A 10,871-nucleotide genomic window follows, 5' to 3' on the forward strand; every position below is an offset into this window, starting at 1 on the left:
GGATGCGGACGAGACTGGACGATCCAAGCCAGGCAAAGTAAGGGGATCAGATTCTGATACCTAACCCATTTCAGAATTGGGTCAACCCGGATCGGCATGGAATGGGTTGGGTCGGGTTCAGGCTGGACTGACCGACCCAAATGAACCGGCCTAGCATTGATTCAAGACAAAACTAATTTTAATCAATAATTAATAAAAATTAATGCATTAATTATAAATTATTTCATTCATATGAAGAAAATTAAAAAAAAAAAAGAGGTAATGAATTAATACTTATATCTGTAGTAGTTAACCCAATGGTTATCCACAACCCAACCCAACCCATTTAAATTCATCCAATAATGGGCAACCTATTTCCAACCTACCAAGGGTAGATTAGATACTGGGTGGATTGGGTGAATTGAGCATGTTGAATGAAAAATTGCCACCCCTAATCTCCAGTGAGAAAGCTTTACCATTGCCCCTAACAGACATGAGTATGCCCAATGCCTGGCCCGGGCCTAGGCTTACATTTTAGGCCCGGGGTCCCCGCTAATACCATGCCTGGGCCAAGTCAATAGCCCTTATCATAGGTTTTAGCCCATCCTGGGCCTCACCCGTTCAGGCCCATGATCTCCCGTGGTAAGTAATAAGTTGGTATATATGGCTGATTGGCTGCACTGGAGCCGATCCATTGGCCCCCAACAGCCTGCACTGTAATTGCACCGCAAGTTAGCATTAGCTACAAAAATCCTATTTAAATTGCAAATGTAACTTTCCTCCATGGATCCATCAATCATGTAAATATTTCTCTTCAAGGCAACAACTGTTGGGCTAAAAGCCTAAAATCCTAAATCTCGGATTCAGTGGACCCTTCGGTTCACAAGATGCGTACAACTTCCAATAAATTTTAAAATACGTCAACTTGTACTCTTAACAGGAAAACTAACGGAATTCTTGTCTTAACGGTGAGTTGCATGGTTGAACCGGATATTCAAAGCTTTACAACAAAGAAAATCTACTCCCTTTTGACCGTGTACTCAAATGAACAAACTCATATCATCCGAAATCCTCTTTGTTCTGTTTCATCTAAACCCTAGTCTTTAATCAGAGCACTGGTAGTGGTAACCGGCAGCACCAACATCTAACGACAACATTCAACCAGCAACTACATTTCCCTCTTCTTCTTATAGAGGTTAGGGTTCTACTCTACCCTTCAACTGGGATTTTTTTTCATTCTTCACTGGCGGTCGCTGGCCTGTGCATCTAATACCAGAAATTGAACTATTAATATTCAAAGTCCATTTGTTCATTTTGGACTCTCCAACATTTAGTTTCCTCAAACTGGTCCAGCCAGAAATTTGTTCTCTTCACATTGATTTCAACATTTTGCACAGGAATTCATTTTGAGATGCCAACATATACGGTGTTGTTGAACAAAATGACTGAATTTTAGCTTGCTCAAAATGGCTGTAATTTGAAATGTATGTCATTTGATAAAAATAAAGTAATTGACATTCAAATATATGGTGCCGATGAACAAAAATAAAGAAAAAAAAAATGCATCAAATGTGTAGAGACTGCAATGATAGGCTGAGTTTTGTTGATCCCGACTTTGGATGTTAACCAATGGTCGGTTGAGGGTAGGAAGAACCTTAACCTGACGAAGAAGAAGAAGGTTAAACTTAACCTTAACCTTGCCGCTTGCCGCTGGTTTAGGGTTAGGGTCCTGCTTTCCGCTGGTTGAATGATTCACCGTCGGAGGTCGGTATCAGTGAGGATGCCGCCGGTTTTTGTGTTCTTGAACTAGGGCTCGGGTAATAGGGGGAGAGAGGGAATTGAAACGAAGGGAAATATTCCCGCCCGATTCAACCGGTTCACGGTTGTTTAACCTAACGGCGACGAGGGATACTCTCAGGCTCGAAGGGCGACGTGCACACCTCCTATTGGAGGGTTCACGCGCCCCGTGAACCCAGGGATCCACTGAATCCGGACGTAGAGCTCGGATTCAGTGGACTCTTCGGTCCACAAGAATTTGTATAAAAGTTATCCCAACAGTTGAGAGGATGGATTCAGTGAACCCTTAGGAGCCGTGCACGTCACCCTCTTCGGTTCTCTTTATAATTAACGTGAAGAATCCCGTTAATTTGTCAGCCTGGTTCAATGGGATGAGAAAAAACAAAAGCAGCAGAAACCAGGCATTCCCATTCTTCTCCCCCTTCATTTGAAGTAGGACTGTTTCCGGTTGGGTTGGATCGGTTTATTGATGTTTTTTTTAATCGATTTAATCAAAAATTGAAATAAAAAATGAACTTGTATTAAGCAAAATCGACCAGATCAATTTGAATTAGCTCAGGTCAGTTTGGGTCAGTTTCGGCTCTATTTAGTGGTGATTTAGTTGCTGTTTAAATGTTCATTTCTGGCTCTACATTCTTAAAAGAAACCAACATTTTCTTATTGTTTTGTAGCTTATCCATAGATCCAGTTGTGGAGGGAGAAGAGTTTGAGAGACAATTTAGTTAAATTGGTTGTAACTAGGATAGAGACAACTTTAAACTCTCAGCATTCTTCACTATTTCACTAAGCTTGGACAGCGTGCACTCAACCGGCCGCCTGTTGTTGTGCATAGATTGGTGCAAGCATCCCTTCTCCTTTTCCTTGAAACCCCATAATTCTTCTCAAATCTTATCTTCTTCCTTTCTACAAACCATCAGCGACAAGATTCAATCGGTGTGCAGTTGTGCATAGATTGGTGCACGCACCAATCTTATCAAATCTCAAATCTTATCTTCTTCATTGCGGCAGCCTGTTGTTGATAATATTTCTTCACCAATAGAAGTTAAAATAAATTAAAGAGAAGATTGAAATAGAGTGGTCTATTATCTGTTTGTTAATGGGGTTTCAATGAATCTGTATCTCAATGCCAAACTCTTCTTCTTTATCTCCACCGAGCCATAGTTCAGAAGCTCACCGGCAATCTCATTGCAAACTGACATTCGTTAAATCAACCGTAAAATCTATTGGCGATGGTAAGAAATCAACCAGAGCTCGTGAAATCAGATGTAAAATCTACCGGCAGCAGAAAAAATCAACTGGTTGTCATCTAAAACCATTCAGCAGAACAAGTAATCTGTATCTCGACGTCAAACTCTTCTTCTTATTCTCTTCCTCCTCTCCTTATTTTCCCTTTTTATTCTCTCATTGCTGTTGACTGCTGTGACCAAGCTATTGCCAACTGCTATGGTGAAGCTATTGCTGGCAGATTTCTGTCAATATACTTTGCTAGTCTAACTCTGTTTTTCTTTAGAAGTCGCTGGATTGCCGAGTGTCCGTCACCATGTCTGGAACTGAAACTTAGGAAGTTGATCCAATCAGGGGAAATATATACTACAAAGAAAGAAGAAAAGGGGAAGAAGAATAGGAAGAGGAGGAAGAGAATAAGAGATAAACTTACCGCTCGCCGCTGGTTGTTGGTCGTCGGTTGATTTTTTACGCCAAACGTCACCGGTGTTCTGGTCATGTATCATGTATGGTGAGAGACGATGGGGGGAGAGTTCGAATGAGAGAGGAAGTCCAAAAGTGTGGGTTTTATTGCTTTTTTGTCATTTAGTGGCCGGTTCAACCATAGTTAACAGAGCAATTCCGTTAGTTCTCTGTTAATTCAATGAGGAGACGTGTTCGATTCTGGTTGGTGGGTTCTCGTGTACCCACGGGTTCACAGAATCCGAGCTCAACAGTTGATTTCTTGATAAAGTAGAAAACAAGAATTTGAGCGGTTAAGGGTTGTTTCCATTAAATGAATCTGATCATCCACCTTAAATTTGAGTCGGTTCTCGATTGGGCTATCGGCCATGTGACCTCTAGGAGAAGAACATACTACAAAGTAAAACATACAGATCTTGCAGATGAATGTAGCTTTACAGGAAAAAAAATACAAATAATCAAATGAATAAAACTTAATTCATCAATAATTTATGAAAGTTGTACATAAACGTTTTAGAAATGAAATTAAAGAAAAAAAACAAACAAAAGAATCATCAATTCCAACAGAACCCTACACGACGGAAATAATTTCAATAGGAAAATATTCATCCATGTCCTCTGTACGTCTAGGCCAACATAGTCGCAGAAGACGTTGACAGAGGAACAACACAAGGATCCCAGCAGCTGAAAGCCCAATAGCCAACATAAGGTCTGAACCGTTTCTCTGCTCAAGAAAAGGATCAAAAGCTTTCTTTAAAGCCATGGAATACGATTTGTCATTATCGACCAATACTTCACCATCGTACTGTGGAAACCAGATGGTCTGGAAAGCAGGATCGAAGAAGTCTTCGACACCATGAACGATCACATGTCCATCATTGTAGAGATTCCAGTGTGTGATCTTGACGTCGTTGATAGAAGCCTGTCCCTTTACCGAAGTGACCACAAGGGGATGCCCAGGAAGAAGGGTATCGACCTTGGACCAGTGCAGCTGCGATGTCTCCAAAACCTCCCTGTCTAGCTTTACCTGTGCAACATGGTATCTGAGGAGGGTCAATGGAGGTCCTACGTACTTGAAGTTGGGGGACATGAATGCTTTGTCAGAAGGGCAGAATATGGTGAGTGTTTTGATATCTTTGTTGTTGAAGAATCCATGAGTTGGGATCAGGTTGCTGAGAGCTAGTTCAAGAGTCATGGACATGGTGAAGTAATTTGAATCAGAGAGCGCTTTCTTGATCTTCTCTACTGGTATTTCTAGGGCATGATGAGCAGCAGTTGGAGTATCATCAGCCATTGTTGGTAAGAAGAAGAAACATGAAAGCAGCAGAGGAAGGAAGAGGGAGGAGAACTGCAATTCGAAAGCCATTAGAGAGAAGAAAAACGGAAATTGAAGTAAAGTCGTCAAGAGAAATTGACTACTGAAAAGCGAAAAGAAGACAGCCGAATGAAGATTGAAGGGAAGCGAATGGGGTTGGGAGGTATTTATAGAATAAAGTTTACGTATAGACTAATCCTAGTTGCTTTTGGAAAGAGTTAAGCTCTTATCAAAATTCGATAATACACGTACAGATTTGGGTTTCCATTACTTATAAAAAGTAAGTCAAAGTCTAAAATAAACTCTTGTTTTAAGCATCACTAGGAATGACCCCCGTACTAGGGGATCATTAATATGAATTATTTCAATTTTTTAAATTATTTATTTTAATCATTTGGGTTAGGTTTTTTATTTGATTTAAGAGATTATCATGTTTTATATAGAGAATGATCCCATATTAAGAGGCAATTACAGTATCATTTAATTTAAAATTTACTATTTAATTATAAAAAATTAAATTAAACATACTTTGTTTGGTATGATTTAAGAGATTAAAAAATTACTACTATTAATTTATGTTGTTTTTAATATGATTTAAGAGATTAAATGAGGTCTTATTTGTAAGCAGTAACCCACATTAATTGGTATTCACTATTTATTTGATAAATTTATTTTTAAAAGCAAAATTAGATTAGGCTTCCAAAAAAAACTAAATCTAGTTTGCAATTAATAAATTATTTCATCTAAAAGAATGAAACTCACACCATTTGAATAAATTTTTTAGTCATTTTTATGAATTTTATTTATTTTTATTTTTATCCATTTAATATTTTGAATATTTTTAAATTAAATTATTTATTTAATCGTTACTTTCGAAATGGTTGTGTTTGAAAAAAAAATCAGTTACTACCATAACATTCGAAGTGGCCACTTTTTAGGGATTAGGATATTACATGTGTGTGAATTTTAAGAGAGTGAGTTATTACTTTTTTGTGAATGTATAGACTTTTTTAAGAGTAAGAGTTTAACCGCTTTTAAGATTCTATCAATTGGAATTTTACAATATCCGTCTGAAGGGTGGGGGCTGTTGCATGAATATATATATATATATATATATATAGATAATAGCTTAGTAGTCTGATAGGACATTTTTAACAGTTACAAGAATTGAAAGCACTCTCTAATTAATTTAGGATTTTGGGTTCTTCAACTAAATTTTTGCAAGGTAAAAGACCTATAAAACAATGCAAGGTCTGTATTTAGCACGTTGCACTTTAGAAGATCAGATCATATGAATTAGAAACCAAAAGAGTACATTAAACTTTGTTCTGCTTTGTTTTGTTGAGTCTTCTTTTTGTCTTTAGGTTTTTGTTTCTCTTGTCTCAGCTGGTGTGCGGTTGTGTTGTTGAATCTTGTTTCTCTTGGTTTTAATAAATTTCCTTTCTACAAAAAATATTAATTAAAATAAAAAATAAAAATCTAGGTCTAGTTTCATATAGGTTTTTCTGATTAATGTCCTTATTTGATTTGCATTAGATTTTGTCAACTAGATTTGGGATTTGTATATTGAATATCATTTATAAATTAAGCCGAAATTGAATTAGTATATTGTATTAACTAGCAAAGGACCCTTGCAATGCACGGACTTTGTTAAGAAAAAGTTAAATGATAGAAACATATAAGAGCAAATAAGTGTTTTATATAAGCTTTTAAATAATTAATAATTATTTATATTTTATATACTATTTTTAATATGTTTTTGCAATACAAAAATAATAATTAATTTCATCTAGGGGTATTCACTAAACCAATGAAACTGATCTAATCAACTAACCTGATCCAACTTAACCCGAGTTGGTTGATTTTCTAGTATTTTTGGCTAGGCTGGTACCACAATTTCCCAAACCAACCAAGTCAAGATCAGTTTCAGTTTAGGAATTTGTAAACAGACCAAAATTGAACTGACCTAACCATAGATATATATTAACATTTTATATATTAAATATAAACTCTTTAATATGGGAAACAAGGAAAATTTCCATATTTCTTACTCTAAAATATTTTAAATTGTAAATTCATTTTTTAATTTACATTTTTAATAATACCATAGTATTTTTTTAATTTAAATTTAATTTTTTAAGATTAAACCTTTCAAACCATGACCAAATAAAAAATTAACCCAAACCAATACAACCTAAGTTGGCCAATTTTCACTAATAATCTATCAATTTCTGGTAACCAACTCCCTAACCCAACCAAGTCAGTATGGTTGGCCAAATAAGTTGCAACTAAACCAAACTAATCTGTGATCACTCCTAATTTTAGCTAAATTAAACTCCAATAATTATTGAAAATTTATAGAAAAATTACATAGTTACGAAAAATAAATTTATAACAAAAATATTGATAAATAAATAATAAAAATACAATAATAACAAAAATACCAAAAATATATTAAATTATTTAATAAATAGCATAATATCCAAAAATAGTTTAATCTCTAATAAATATTAATTAGTAAATTACAATAAAAATGCATAATTAGTAAAAAAAAAATCACAACAACAATACAATAAGTACAGTAAGTTGAATTTTAAAAAATTTAAATAAAAATAGTTTAATATCTAATAATTATTGACAATTTTCTATTAAATAAAAAAACAAAAATAGATTTATACAAAATTCTTGAACATATATTTATTACAAAATACAATAAATTATTATTGAAAATACAATAAATGAAATATAATTATATGTAAATATATAATAAATATAGATAAAAATTTTAAAATTACTACTAATAAATATTAATTTTTTAAAAGTTATTTCTAGAATTATTAATTGATATAACTGAAATAATGTTTTTATTAATCGTATATTAAAAATTGCAATTATTATTCTTTTATAATATCTATTGTTATTACATAATTTTGTTATTCGAAAGCTTCAATACCTCTAAATTACTTAGTCTATTTGTTTCAATAATATTTAAAAAAATATATAATTTATTTATATTTGATATTCTTATTATCAAACATTTTTAAATCTATTATAACTTTTTGTGCCTTTCATAAATTTTTGCAAAGTTGTTATACACATTTGGTATTTATTCTATATTTTATTTCTTAGTTATTAATTTTTTTGATATTTAAAATATTTAAAGCGTTTTATTTACAATATTACTTATTTATCTTATTAATTTTGTTATTCAATTTTTTAAAATATTATTTATTATTTCAATTTAGTAATTTGTTGGACTATAATTTCTGCTAATATTACATAATTTAGTTATCTTAACTATTTAAATAATATTTTAATAATGTAAATTTATTTAACAAAAAATTATTACATAATATTTAATTTGTTGCATAATTATTTAGCTATTTTTATTATTATTTTATTTAAAACATTGAAATAATGTTTTTAATTTTTATTTTTAAACTATTATTTATTTATTATACTAAATAATCAGTAAAATTATAACTTATATTGTTATTACATGATTTCATTATGTACTTCTTAAAAATATAAAATTATTAATAATCTGAACATTATGAAATCTATTATAATTATTTTTTAAGTTTTTAATTTAGTAGAGAATGCCCTTCCTAAATTAGAGATAATTAGAGATATTTTAGGAGAAAACAGGGGATAGTGGTGCCGCATGGCTAAATTGGGTATGTAAGATAGATTAAGCATTGTTTTAGGGTGTATTTTAGGTGGGAGACGTAGTTTAGGAAAAATTTTAAGAGGAGGTTGGCCTAGTGGGACTCTAGTGAAGATGAGAGGGCTGCCATGTGGCTACACGGAAGGGCTGGGAAGGGGAATGGAGGAAAGAGAAAAAGAAAGAGTGTAAATCAAGGATAAGCCAAGATTGGGGTTAATGGAGAAAGGAAAGAGTTGTTGACATGGCCTATATTGCTATATAATATAGAAAGTACAGAGAGCCCTCATGCAATGCACGCGAAAAAGATGTTAGGGCTCAATGGGCTTAAAACTTTTTGCTCTATGGGGCTACAAAACCTAGGGGTAGGGATGACGATTTTTCCCCGTCCCCACTGAGTACCCAATCCCCCAAACCAAGTGGGGATGGGGATGGGACTAATAGGAATACTCAATTGGGAATGACAAGTGAAGTCCACAACCTGCCCCGACCCTAATTATATATATATATTAAATATGTGTATATATATTATATTAAATATATAATATCATTTATGTTATTTATAATATTACTTATATTATATATATATCAAAAATATATTTAAAATATTATTTGTATTTGAATTTTTCCTTTTATTTTATATAAATATCTTTTTTAAAACAAACATTTAATTAAAATATTCAGGGATATAGGTCCCTGATGGGAACCCATCTCCATCAAGGACTAGTGATGCAAGTTAATTTTTCCTGATGGGGATTGGAGCCGGTGACCGGGATTAATTTAAAACTTAAGATCGGGACAGGGAGTGTGACCCCTACCCCAAACCAGTCCATTGCCATTCCTACCCAAGGGGGCATCCCCTAAACCCATAAATATAGTTACAATAATTATGGTAATTATAAATGTAGTATCCAATATTTATGAGAAATATTAAAATTTTTAAATTACTTTTCTGAATAATTAGAAGCTTTATAATTTAACATTCACTAAATTAGATTACAAAAATCAGTATTTTTAGTAATAAAATTTCCAAAATCAATAATTATTGCTCAAAATTTATAGTAAATATCAAAGTTACTAAAAATATAAAAAATATATTTATATTTATTGAAATTAATTTTCCGCAAAACACTTACTAAAACTTTTATTATTATATAATAATATCATTAAATATTGTTAAATTGACCAGAATTACTGAAAATATTAATAAGTACTTGTTGCTAAAATTTTACTGAAAATGTAAAAAGAAATCAATTAATATCTATTAAGAGAAGGGGGAATAGGAGAAGGATGGGGCTGTTGATGTGGCCTACGTTGCTAGCTATATAATATAATATAGATATTAATTTTTTTCTGATATTACATATTACATATTTCAGAGAAAGGGTTGGAGAGAAGAAGGTACATGTAAGTTCCGCTAACCTTACTAAGGAGAGTATGCTATTATGTGGGTTTAATAATGTGCCTCCACATTTGGTTCGAGTGACCATGTCAACACTACAACTATTTGGGCTGTCCCATTCTCAGCCCAGCCCAACCCAACCTAAGTTTTTGCACAGCTTGTGCCTGAGTTTAGGGGCTTGGGTTGGGCCTATACAAAAAATTGTGGGTCTGACCTAAATTTGGTTTGGGGTTAGGCTGAGGCCTTTGGCAGCCCAACTCGGACCCAACCTGATGTGGCCTGAACAAATACCTATATATCTTTCACACTGCATATACATTTGTAAATCAATTGGTACTTATTTTTCAATCAACTCTATTACTAAATTGGGCCATACAAACCAACAAAACATGGATATACAAAACTATATTCATTAATTCTGTCAAACTAGACCAATCCACTAGGTCGTGCCTAGGTTGATAACCTGGGGTTTGCCTCAAGTTGGACCAGCCCAATCTCAAAGTTTTACACCTTTAGGGTTGGGCCTGGATTGCCAATCAATTATACCCAAACCATCTAAGTTGTAACCCTAAAGGTAATCAGACTATATACTATTTAATTAATGAACTAAAAGTGACTTTGATATTATATATTATAAATAAATTGATTTGAAAATAATTTGTGAGACTTAAAAATAAACTACAACTTAATTTTCTATCTGCTTTAAAGAAAAAAAAATCATATAGATATTAGTATATACTGTGTGGCTACTCAACCCGAAGGGGGGGACAGATTGAGAGTATGGAGTTTGGAGTCGTCACCTAAATTTTTGGAATTGAAAATTAAGGAAAACCCTGGATTCTTTAAGAAAAACATTTTGCTTTCTTGGTGATTCGCTGCCTAATGGGGATGAGATTCTTAGAGTCTGAGGACCAAGGTATGGTGTGGGAAGGTGTTAGGCACTCCACACACGTCCGGTTGAACAGGCCTCTACTTTACCAATGTTCCGAGAAAACTTTCATAATTTTTGGGCTTAGAAATAAAACACA

The sequence above is a fragment of the Nelumbo lutea genome, chromosome 8 (genome assembly GCF_056320005.1).
Source record: "Nelumbo lutea isolate HS-2025 chromosome 8, American lotus-T2T, whole genome shotgun sequence".
In the NCBI taxonomy this organism is placed as follows: domain Eukaryota; kingdom Viridiplantae; phylum Streptophyta; class Magnoliopsida; order Proteales; family Nelumbonaceae; genus Nelumbo; species Nelumbo lutea.